The sequence below is a fragment of the Leptidea sinapis genome, chromosome 9, assembly GCF_905404315.1.
Source record: "Leptidea sinapis chromosome 9, ilLepSina1.1, whole genome shotgun sequence".
Classification (NCBI taxonomy): domain Eukaryota; kingdom Metazoa; phylum Arthropoda; class Insecta; order Lepidoptera; family Pieridae; genus Leptidea; species Leptidea sinapis.
Window position 1 is genome coordinate 12,933,205 of NC_066273.1, and position 12,047 is coordinate 12,945,251.

Sequence of the window (12,047 nt, forward strand, 5' to 3'; positions counted from 1 at the left end):
TTGTATGATGTAGCTCTCTCTTTGTCTAGTATTTAGAATAGTATGAAATAATATTATTTTTACTAACCCAATGAAGCAGGATTTTTATATTTACAGTATTTTATCATGCTAAAAAAAATCTTAATGTGTCTCTATTTTAATTTATTCTGGCGAGCTAGATCCATAGTGGATAATTATTTTGAATTAAAATTTACGTTATTGTATAGTCTAATAAATTTTTCAGACTCTAAAGATGATTGACAAAATTATTGGGGATTTGTTTATTTTTCAAATAAACAAATCCCAAATAATTTTTAAACAAATAACTAAATTAAATAAAAGGTCGCTCGATGTTCAGTGAAGTCAGTCTCATTTATATAAAATGAAATTGTGTTTTTTTTAATGAAAATAAGGGACGAGAAGAGCAGGACGTTCAGCTGATGGTAATACGCCCTGCCAATTACAATGCAGTGCCGCTGAGGATTCTTGAAAAACCACAAAAAATCTGAGCGGCAACACAACTGCGCTCGTCATCTTGAGACATAAGATGTTAAGTCTCATTTGCCCAGTAATTTCACTAGCTACGGCACCCTTCAGACCGCAACACAGTAATGTTTACACATTACTACTTCACGGCAGAAATAGGCGCCGTTGTGGTACTCATTATCTAGCCGGAATCCTGTGTAAAGGAGCCTCCCACTGGTAGATTAGACTAGTAATTATTTTTGTCCTATGTATCCTCTCAAATGCTTGGAAGTGGGCCTTTTACTGTATTTTAAAATGCTTTCATGTTATTTTCTAACTTACAGTATGCCATAAATCTGCATTAAAACGTACACAAAAGTTAGCATACCTACGTCATACTTTGTAATTGTACTTTGTGAGAATAATCTATTTTCCTACCCCCTTATTCATAATGGTCCGCTAACTTTAAACAGCCGCTAAGGAGTGTTTTTCTTATTCTGACTTAGGTCAAAAGAAGAAGGCAGAGTGAGAATTAGCAATGCTTGAAGTTAGCAGACTATTATGAATAAGGGGGCTAATCTATATCTAAGCTATTACGTAAATTTTTTCGTGATACATACCTATAATTGTATAGGTATGTGTCATCGGAGACCTTTCCGCTCAATAACCCTATCTTAATTTGAATACAAAAAATATATTGGTACTTTCAATTTGTATCATTATGAGTTATGACGTTTGGTTCTTTTATTTTTAGCCATCTTTGCGAGATTTTTACAAAATTGTTCCTTCAGAAAAGTAGAATAGCACGAGGAATAAATCATTTTAATGATTTTTGCTTCGTTAGGCCAAAGAAGTATAACTACTTGCGTGCATACATAAGTACACACACCCTTTTTTTTTCGTTTACCAGACATACAGCAGCGACTGGATATAACTATGAAGGCTGTGGCTGCCACACGTATCAATTCGGGTGCTGTCCTGACGGTGTGACGATATCCAGTGGCCCCGGTCTCGCGGGCTGTCTCTGCCAGCATTCTCCATTCAAATGTTGTGGTGATGAAGTCACAGCGGCTACTGGACCGGATGGAGCAGGATGTAACTGCGCGAACAGTAAATATGGCTGTTGTCCTGATGGAACTACTGCTGCAGCAGGGCCGAAATTCCTGAACTGTACAAATATACCGATAAATAGACAAGGTAATGCTACAAATGTAAGAAGGGTGTTGAGTAGAGAGTTCGCTTTATTGTGTGTCTTCTACCGCATTTATATATAAGCACAATAGTATAGTCATGCCATAAGGCTTGGTACAATAAAATAATTCAACCAACTTATATACACATTAAATTCACACAAAATATTACCTTAATCTTAAATACAAAAATAAAAGAAAAAACATAAGTTTTTTCTATGGGAGAGGAGGACAAGTGCGTCACTTGTTGTTTTTTTATCACCGCGAGCCATTCCTGTTGTAACAAGAGAAGAATCACAGGAGCGTTGCCAGCCCTTTACTTAACTTTACACGCTTTTTCTTAAGGTACGCTTTACGCTACACATCCAGATAGTGGGGATGATATCTTAATATTCTTTTTCTATCTCGCTGTATATCCGTTAGAGATTTTCTTCTCTCTTGCATTACATAGATTTTTCTATGAATTAAATTTGATAAAATAACCAACGCAAGAGAAAAATAGTTGTTTTGTTTATAATATTACTTGTATAATATAAGGAGACTTATTTTTTCAAATTATTACAGAGGCTTGTAGTCTGCCGAAGGACAGCGGCGAGTATAACACTAACGTCATAGACCGTGCAGTCGTCACAACTAAGAAGTGGTACTACGACATGACGTACGGTGGATGCGCACCTTTCTGGTACTTGGGCTTCAAGGGCAATGCCAACAGGTTCTCAACACAAGAAGAGTGTCAAGATGTCTGCGTTCATCCAGCGCCTAGAGGTAAAAGGAAAAGGGTATATTATGCATAGTTCTTAAATAAGAGTCAATTTTATTTGTCCTTTGAAGTAGTGCAAAAAGAAAGTTGGAAAATTTTAATATTTATTAATATTTGTCGTCTCCAATCCGGGGTATAAACAGGAACACCCCTTTGTTGCATTGGTTCATCATCAGCCGGAAGACGTCCACTGCTGGACAAAGGCCTCCACCAAATACTCATCCAACGTATTCCGGCGATCTTAATCAGATCGTCGGTCCATCTTGTATGGGGATCCATCCATGGGTTGGTGTGTGCTTTGACGGCAAGTGAGATTTCTTCTTTTTAGTTCTCCAGACTTCTTCCTTATACTTTGGTAGGGGCCTCTCCGCACTACTACTACGAATCTACGCACGCATGTAGAAGTCCCAAAAAGGGTTGTTGAGGTACCACTAACCGGCTCCTTGAGCAAATCGAATTGACTACAGATTCCTCGTTGCAGCTGATCTCCATGATAAGGATTCTTGGTGATCTCAACGCACACCACATTGGATTGTACGGCTCATCATCACACGATCAAATTTGAATGTCATTGAAACCGATATATATTTTGTTCATAGACGCGTGTAAATTGCCGTCATCAAAAGGCTCGTGCACAGGATATAATGTGAAATGGTACTACGATTCTAACCAAGAACGATGCGCCAAGTTTATCTACGGCGGCTGCCTCGGCAATGATAACAGATTCGACTCCGAGGAACTATGTCAAGCCAGTTGTAGGCCTGAGAAGACTGAAGGTTTGTGTCGATATTAATTATTTTACTAGTCACGCGTCCGTTCTGAGAGTTCTTACAGAGCGTCGTGGTATTTCCGACAAATATAATATTTCAATTAATAAAATTAAATATTATATTGATTCCAGTGGGAGGCTCCTTTTGCACAGGATGCCGGCTAGATTATGGGTACCAAAACGGTGCCTATTTCTGCCGTGAAGCAGTAATGTGTAATCATTACTGTGTTTCGGTCAAAAGGGCGCCGTAGCTAGTGAAATTACTGGGCAAATAAGATTTAACATCTTATGTGTCAAGGTGACTTGTGAATGTTTCTGGCAAATAAAGAACTTTGACTTCGAATTAAATATTTAAGGCATGTAAATAGTTTAAGAAGTTCATTAATATTTCTAGAGCAATGCAAACAGCCAATTGAACAAGGAAGCTGCGCTGGCTCCTATCTCCGTTGGGGCTTCAACCCGGAGACGCGAAAATGCAGTCAGTTCATCTGGGGCGGGTGCGAGGGTAACGCAAACAGGTTTAATTCTGAAGAATTCTTCTAATGCGCCTGGAGTACCTCAAGGTATGTATCAATGAAATCAGTATAATATAGTTTTAATCTTATTTGTCATAGGGAAATGGGCGTTCAATAAAATGCATCCTCCCTCAAGTTTGTACGGTTTGTGAGACATTCATTTACCAGTGGGAGGCTCCTTTGCACAGGATGCCGGCTAGATTATGGGTACCACAACGGCGCCTATTTCTGCCGTAAAGCAGTAATGTGAAAGCATCACTGCGTTTCGGTCTGAAGGGCGCCGTAGCTAGTGAAATTACTGGGCAAATGAGACTTAACATCTTATGTCTCAATGTGACGAGCGCAATTGTAGTGCCGCTCAGAATTTTTGAGTTTTCAAGAATCCTGGGCGGCACTGCATTGTAATGGGCAGGACGTATCAATAACCATCAGCTGTACGTCCTGCTCGTCCCTTATATTATTTAAAAAAAATGTAAGAAAACGCATGATTTGATAGCAATTCCGAAAGCTTTATGAGAGGAATTCGCATGTATGAATGAACAGGGCATAGAAAGTTAACACCTAGAAAGTAGAACCTCGTTAAGTCGAACCTCGATTAGTTGAAAATTTCCAAATCTCGAAAAAATGTTTTTTTCCCTTCCCTTCAAACACCAAAACTTCCGTTACTCAAAATCTCAACCCTTTCTCTATTAGTAGAATAATCAGTGAGTCCCTCCAAGCCATTTTAGTACATATCTTATCTCCATAAATTGAAAAATTTTTTTTTACCTCTGTATCTCGAGCATAGCAATGTTTTATTTTACAACCTTTTCAACTCTATTATTTGAGAACTCTATTATTTATTACCTCTGTAGTTCGAAGAAAAATATGTTACCGACCTTAAGAATTTGCCGATAGTATACAATTTAGAATTACCACGAATTAATATACTTTAACATGCGTTTGCTTTCTTGGTGTCAGGTGTTTGATTTTATTATTTTTGTTTAATATTATAATGTCTGGGAAGAGGTGAGACAGTTGCTCATGGGCATCCGCAACACCAGGGATCAAGAAATGCGTTGCCGGCCTTTAAGTTGGGAGTATGTTCCGAGTTTGAAAGTTCTTAAGTCATATCGGTTCGGGTAAACAGCAAGTAACTGATTCCAAGTTGTCATGCGAGGTAAGATGTTTCTCGCAAAATCATCTGAACAACTCATTTGACTACTACCCGTGAAATATGCGGTCAAAAGTTGAAGAGAGAGCCCACATCTCTACGAAACGGCAAAAATCAAGCTGATCGGAGATTACTTTATCGATTAATTGATATTTAACTAATTTCTTTACAACTTTCTTGACTTGGATTTTCATTGTTGTTTTTTATCATATTATGCACTTTATTAACATCGTAGTTATGAAGTAGTTTAGAATTTAGACAATCATATAATATACTATTTTCTTTTTTTTTAATCTTCTCGCATGTTGTGTTTTCTACTTCTTATCTTTATTATCTAACATTTTTCTTTCTTGTTCCTTCAGGTGATGGTTTTATTTTTATTAATATTTACTTTATGCACTTGTGATTGGGTAGTGACTATCTCAATATTTTAATGCCAGTTTTTATTACGATTGGTAACAAAAAATATAAATTTTCTACAAGATATACAACTAAAGATGTAAATGTAAAAATCTTATTCGGTTTGTTTCGGTACAGTTCTTTGATCTTATTATTAACTTAGTCAAATGTTTTGAGTTTTCTTTTGTGTTAATTCCGCCAATATTTGTCTTTAAACTATTCGACACGTATTTCGCCTCTACACGAGGCATCCTTAGGAGATGTTAACTCGCCAAACTCTGGCACGAGACGAGGCGAATTTTACACTAAAGAAAACTCGAATCATTTGGATAATTATGGATTTCAACAAAGTAACGCCTACTTCAATAAATTTTATTAACTTTATTTTATGAAATCTGATATAGTATGACTTTAACAAGACTTTGTTGTAATATTAATGACAAAAGCCTCAAGTATTCGTGATGATATTTTCATAGACACTCGTAGAACCTGAATAAATCTTTTATTTTTATATTGGTATTGTCACTTATCAATCTCTGCATCTCTTCACTAACTGCACAGCACGATGCAAGTTGCCAGGACCAGTTGTTGGGACCAGCACGGGGAAGTATCCCATGTGGTCGTTCAAGCAAACAGAGAACAGATGTGTACCGTTCTATTACACTGGTGATGGTGGGAATGACAACATGTTTGAAAGTGAACAGGACTGCGTAGAAGCATGTCCTAGTGCCTATGGTAATTGCTTTCCTTATAATCATTTTGTATTATAAAGTCAATCGAAATGCTTTATTATGTAATCAGGAATCTTCGAAAGTGCTTTTCATTTCTTCGCATATATTTTGGACTAATTCTTACTTATCAAATCATCTGTTATTCATATTAACTCTATTCTATATTTCATATGATTGTTTTATTATATTTTCCATGTCGTGCCTCATAATTAAAGATTATAGGGGCCTCCTATAGCTGGGAATCCATGAGTTGGATTCTTGTAAGTTATTAATAGAATTCTCTTAGCTGTTATAACGTAAGAGCGCTCTCGCACTACGAATCCGATCCGTACCCGTAAAAATACGGTCCGGTGTAGTCGGATGATGACGGAAGCCGGATCTAGTGCGTACAAAAGAAAGTTGTACGACTATTACTGACCGTGTTTTGACGGATACGGACCGGATTTGGATCGGACGTAAAGCGAAAGCGCTCTAACTGAAAACCCGGCACCAATTATCATCATAATCTCACAACATTACAAACAATATATATATCTACTACAAGGATTGCGCTTTAGCAATTCTTAGGAAAATTTTCCCTCAGCTGAAGAAAATTGCAGATTTTCGAATGTTGTAAGAATTTTAGGTATTTACTTCAAACTTTCATATTCATTCATATATATATAAGCAGGAAACGGTATTATAATTTAGATGGTGTTATAATAAATCTTTATAACTACATTTTGTACGTATTTGTTTGTTTTTATACAGTTCCAGATGTATGCACCTTGCCAGCCCATCCAGGTGACTGCGACCGCTATGAAACACGACGGTTCTTCGATACGAAGCTGACAAGGTAAATATATTTATCCTTCGTGTTCAAAAGACACAACCGTTGAGGTAATGTATGTATATCGGGCTACGTACTTTGCCACATCATCTCTGGACATTGCTGGAACGTGAAGCCCCCTCCCGTTCCCCTTTCACCCCCTCGCGATCGTCCTGTTTCGTTCACGACTGAAACACTCTGAATTCTTGGGTTTTACAAGAAACCTGCGCGGCATTTCATTGTTATGGGCAGGGTGCATCAATTGCCATCAGCTGAACGTCCAGCTCGTCTCATCTGGCACGAGACCTGTGCCAGATTGTGGCGAGACTGAGGATGCCTCGTGTAGAGGCGAAACACGTGTCGAATTGTTTAAAAACAAATATTGGCGGAATTAACACTAAAGAAAACTTAAATCATTTGTATAATTATGGATTTCCGCAAAGTAACGCCTACTTCAATAAATTTTCACCCCTAATTGTCATAAAAAGGGGCCTGAACTTTACCCAACGTGTGGGGAATATACTAGCGCATTCATTTCACCATACGATTCTTCATTGTCTTAGGTGTCGTCAATTCTACTACGGTGGGTGTGGAGGAAACGAGAACAACTTCGCAACAGAGGCCGAGTGTGAGAACAGATGCTCGGAGGAGGCAGCTGTCACCACCACAGTGCAGCCCACCAATCGCTATTGGAACGGTATGTTAAAATATGGCACTCAATATAAATAATAGCTGTGTTTGAAACTTATAAATCAAATTCAAATATTTTTATTCAAAATAGGGTATGATATCTCTTATTGACAGTCAAAAACCACCACCCATTCAAAAAAGAAGAATGGGCGCAAGAAACTCAGCGGGCTTCTTTTTTATACATAAAAAATTGGTTAGAATATAATATCGTACAATAAAATTTATTATTTACTAGCCTGAGGGTGCTTGCTCATTGCCAATATGTGGATTCATGTAGAAAGTCATTTATTTTATAGTAACCTTTACCACATAAACGTTTTTTAACATTTCGTAATACATTTGTTTTGAACATTATCTGGGATCTTGTTGTAAAAGCATAGATGTACAATGACCCATAAAAGACTTACTAACGAGCCGAGTAGTAGGCATATTAATTTGCGACGAGATTGAATATATAAGTACTTACTGACCTTAGTTTCTATGGTCTGTAGAAACATGATGAAACGGAAGAAGTTAGTAAAGATTACGAACCTAATTTTACGGAATTATCTAAATGATGAAACTGCAAACAAAATTTACTGTTTTTAGTTTTATTAGTGACAAAAAGTTACGATCTACATTAATTATAATATCTATATCGCACCTTTAATAATATATCATTTATATAAATATGATATTCATCATTAAAAATATCATTGTTATTTTTCTCTTCTTTTTAGTCTTTTTGCTCCATAATGGTGTAGACCTCTTGCTACTCTTCTCTTGAGCCACGAGCATTCAGTTCATTTCTGTTACACTTTTAATGTTATCTTTCCAACGCATTTGCTGTTGGTCGCTTCTCATCCCAAGTCTACATGCCACTCTAGAAGACTATCTAATATCTGAATATGATGTATTCAGAACACTAATTAATTAAAATTAACACTTTTTATAAGGTACGTGCTCTTACTTGTAACGTGTACTCACTCATAGAAGAAGAAATTAGTGACTTTTTATTACTATGACTACAAAAAAAGTTATTACGTTGTCATGAGTATAATGCGCAGTGGAAGCGTGCTGGGCCCATAACCTGTTATATGAGATAGAGCAGAGTATCAGCAGTAGGCTATGAGCAAATCAGTGCATTCACCATTATTTAATATAAGAAAACAATTTTATAAATTAATTACAACTTTTTATTCTCATGACAACAATGATATTATATACAATAAAGAGGTAGATATCGCACTAGCGCGCGCAAAATGTTGTAGACAAATTCAGACAATTGTTGTAATTTCATTTAGTCGGCTAATAGCAGCGAGCTAAGCCGAACGTTTTCGTGGCGTGACAATTATAATCTAAAATGCCAACCTGTGTGTTAAGAAAATGTAAAAACTATGTTTGCAAGATATATAAGAGTGAGGGTATTTCATACCATACGAAATTATATAAAAGAACATCGTATTTGTATTTTATCACGATTTTATTTCTTAATAGCTGACCCAGCAAACGTTGTATTGCCGATATTAAAATCGCGATACAAAAGTAACTGTTGATCGTAGATGGGTGAAAATTTGAAGTTGTATGTATTTTTTAATATTGACTCATAATCAAACAAATTTAAAAAAAAATGTCACAAAAATTAAAAAAAAAATTCGTGTGGACCACCCTTAACATTTAGGGGTATGAAAAATAGATGTTGGCCGATTCTCAGACCTACTCAATATACTCACAAAATTTCATGAGAATCGGTAAAGCCGTTTCGGAGAAGTACGGGAACGAACATTGTGACACGAGAATTTTATATATAAGATTTACAAATAAATCTCGAATTATTAACGTGGTGGATCGAGCAAGATAGAGAATATGATCTCAACTGCAGCGCGACAAGGACAAATAGTATGTGTCATAGATTAATCAACCAGAAGTGAAATCGTAGGCAGAATACATAGTGGTTGTAACCGCTTTATTGCGGAACTTGAGTTTTCTTGTCAGTTCGTGAGCGTCTTTCTTAAATAATATTATGATGATTATAATAAGTTCTGGCTTTCAAAGTCTTATAATAACGGTGGTATAGAATGAGATTAGTAATAGCAGGCTATTTGATATTTTATTAGTACATAATCTTGGAATGTATGTAACGTACTTAGAGGTCTCCTCGCAAAATCGACAACGACATATTTGGAACGATACGATAATACTCCGAATATACCGCAACTACCCTGTCTGCTGCAGGATGATCAAGGTATTATATTTTAGGACAATTTAGGAAATTATGTTGTAGGGTAAGTAGCGAACGTAGACAGTAAGTGCTATCTGTTTGCGTAGGAGTTTTTTCAGTAAAACTGCCCTTTCGGTATATCCCATGCTAACTGCAGAAGAATTAATGGATCATTTTCTGCTTCTCCCATTATCTTATTGTAATAAAATCTCAACAAAAATACATTCATAAATAATATAATATACAAGAAATAATAATTGTAAACTTAAAACTTTTTGGGAGCCGTCGTTAGTAAAATTGTAAAAATGGAACCCTTACTGTTAATACATTTCGGTTTTGTTTTGATATGTCTGTATGTTTTTTATTATTTTATGTACAAATAATTTATATCATCAATATGGCTTTATATTTAAATCAACATTATTATTTTTTTAAATCAATAGCACCTAATTTACCTAATTTAAATGTAGTTTTACTACTTTATAACTTTTATTACATGAACTCATGAATTAGACATGACTCAGTAAAAAATCATATCTGGTGAATGATTCTGTGTTTTTATTATGCAAATACGGAGCAATTAGCAAATTAGACTTATCTCTTTTTCACTTGAGATAATTGCATTTACTATCCTTCTTTGACGTGTAATCGTAATGTAGTGTGCTATTGCAATGTTAAATTATTCATGTGTGCGTTTGTGTATCATTTACAAACACCGAATGTTGTCTAGGTAACCTATCTATACTTTTAAATATCATTGCATGACAACGTAATTACTTTTTTTGTAGTCATAGTAACCAAAAGTCACTAATTTCTTCTTCTATGAGAATGTGTCAGTCCCAAAAGAAGATCCAGTCGGCCACTAGCCAACATATCAGATTCATGACTTTACATTCTTCCAGATTATTGCGTGCCCGAAGCGGATCCAGGACCATGCACCCAGTTTGAGGAGATGTGGGCTTTCAGCGTGACGAGCGGCACTTGTAAAAGATTCCGCTTTGGAGGCTGTGGTGGTAACAACAACAGATTCCCCGACCTGAAAACGTGTTTGAGCATCTGCGCGCCAGACCAAGGTAAAAACCACCGAGTAGCAATATACTTCATATTCTAAACTAAATTTTATATTAATTTTCTCTGAGCACCGAGCAGAACTTAGTCAAGGACCCTTTCACTTGATCGCATCTGATAGGGAACAGTCCACGGACTGCTTTGTCTTTAGTGTTCCCAACTACAATCAGCCTTTCAAAGCTTTCATCTCTCTTCCTCAAGGGCAAGGACAAGTTTAGATATAGTAGCTTTAGCAAAATTTATGAACGATGTGGGACTCAACGGAACAACGGTGGGACACGAGTGGTCGCTGGTTCCAGTCCCGCATAATTCATTAAGTTTGGTTATAAATTTATTTGTTTCGTTTGTATTGTGTTGTAGAAGTGTGCCAACAGCCCATGCAAGCGGGCCCGTGTCAAGGATCCTTCATGAAATGGTTCTTCGACGCAGCTACCGGATCCTGCTCTCAGTTCACATACGGAGGATGCCAAGGAAATGACAATCGGTAACATTTTATTGAAGTGTACTTGTTTAGGCGCGTTATGAAAAAATGATGAGAGTGAAATTTTAAGATGCGCGCGCATCACTGTAACACAAAAGTAACAGGTTGAAGTTGGTTCCTGAAATTTCGTGACATTTGCGTCATTCGCTATTTTTTTTTTTTTTGGTGTCTTCGTCTTATTATTAAGACAGACAAAGGGTTCAAGCCCATACAGCCGTATTCATTGTTTATTAATTAATTGTCACAGCCATCTTTGCAAGATTTTTACAGAATTATTCTTTCTAAAAACGTAGAATAGCACGAGGAATAAATTACTTTAATGATTTTTGCTTCGTTAGGCCAAAGAAGTAAAATACACACTTTATTAAAGGTCCACCATCACAGGGTACACATGTTCGTAAAATTATAAACAATGTCCAAAAATCGTATTCCTGCAATTTTAATGCACATAAACATTCAAACAATTTAATTCCATTCCCGACTCGTGGTCACACCTCTTTGTCACACCAGTGTGACTACGAGTAAGTTTTTTTCCTCGTTGTCATACCAAGGGTTTTCCTACAACCTGTTGGTAATTGATATAAGTGATATTTCTATTCTCATGATCTCGACTTTCTCGAATGTTTGGATAACGACTGATGATGAACGGAAAATGTTTTTTCCTCGTCTTCACACCACGGGTTTTATTACACCTTTTATATCTTAACGTTAGTGGTGTGATAAGTACAATCTGTCAAAATAGGCAAAGATGTATAACTTTTGTACATAGGTATATTACTTAACGTAGTATTTCCATAAAATGGCCTAAACATATATTATTAATCATTAATTAGTTTTTT

The 12,047-nt window shown here is 36.3% G+C and overlaps 1 pseudogene; it reads left to right on the forward strand.

Annotated features, from left to right (window-relative positions):
* The window catches only part of LOC126966098 (papilin-like), a 43,999-nt pseudogene that overhangs the window by 31,396 nt on the left and 556 nt on the right, over positions 1–12,047 (forward strand).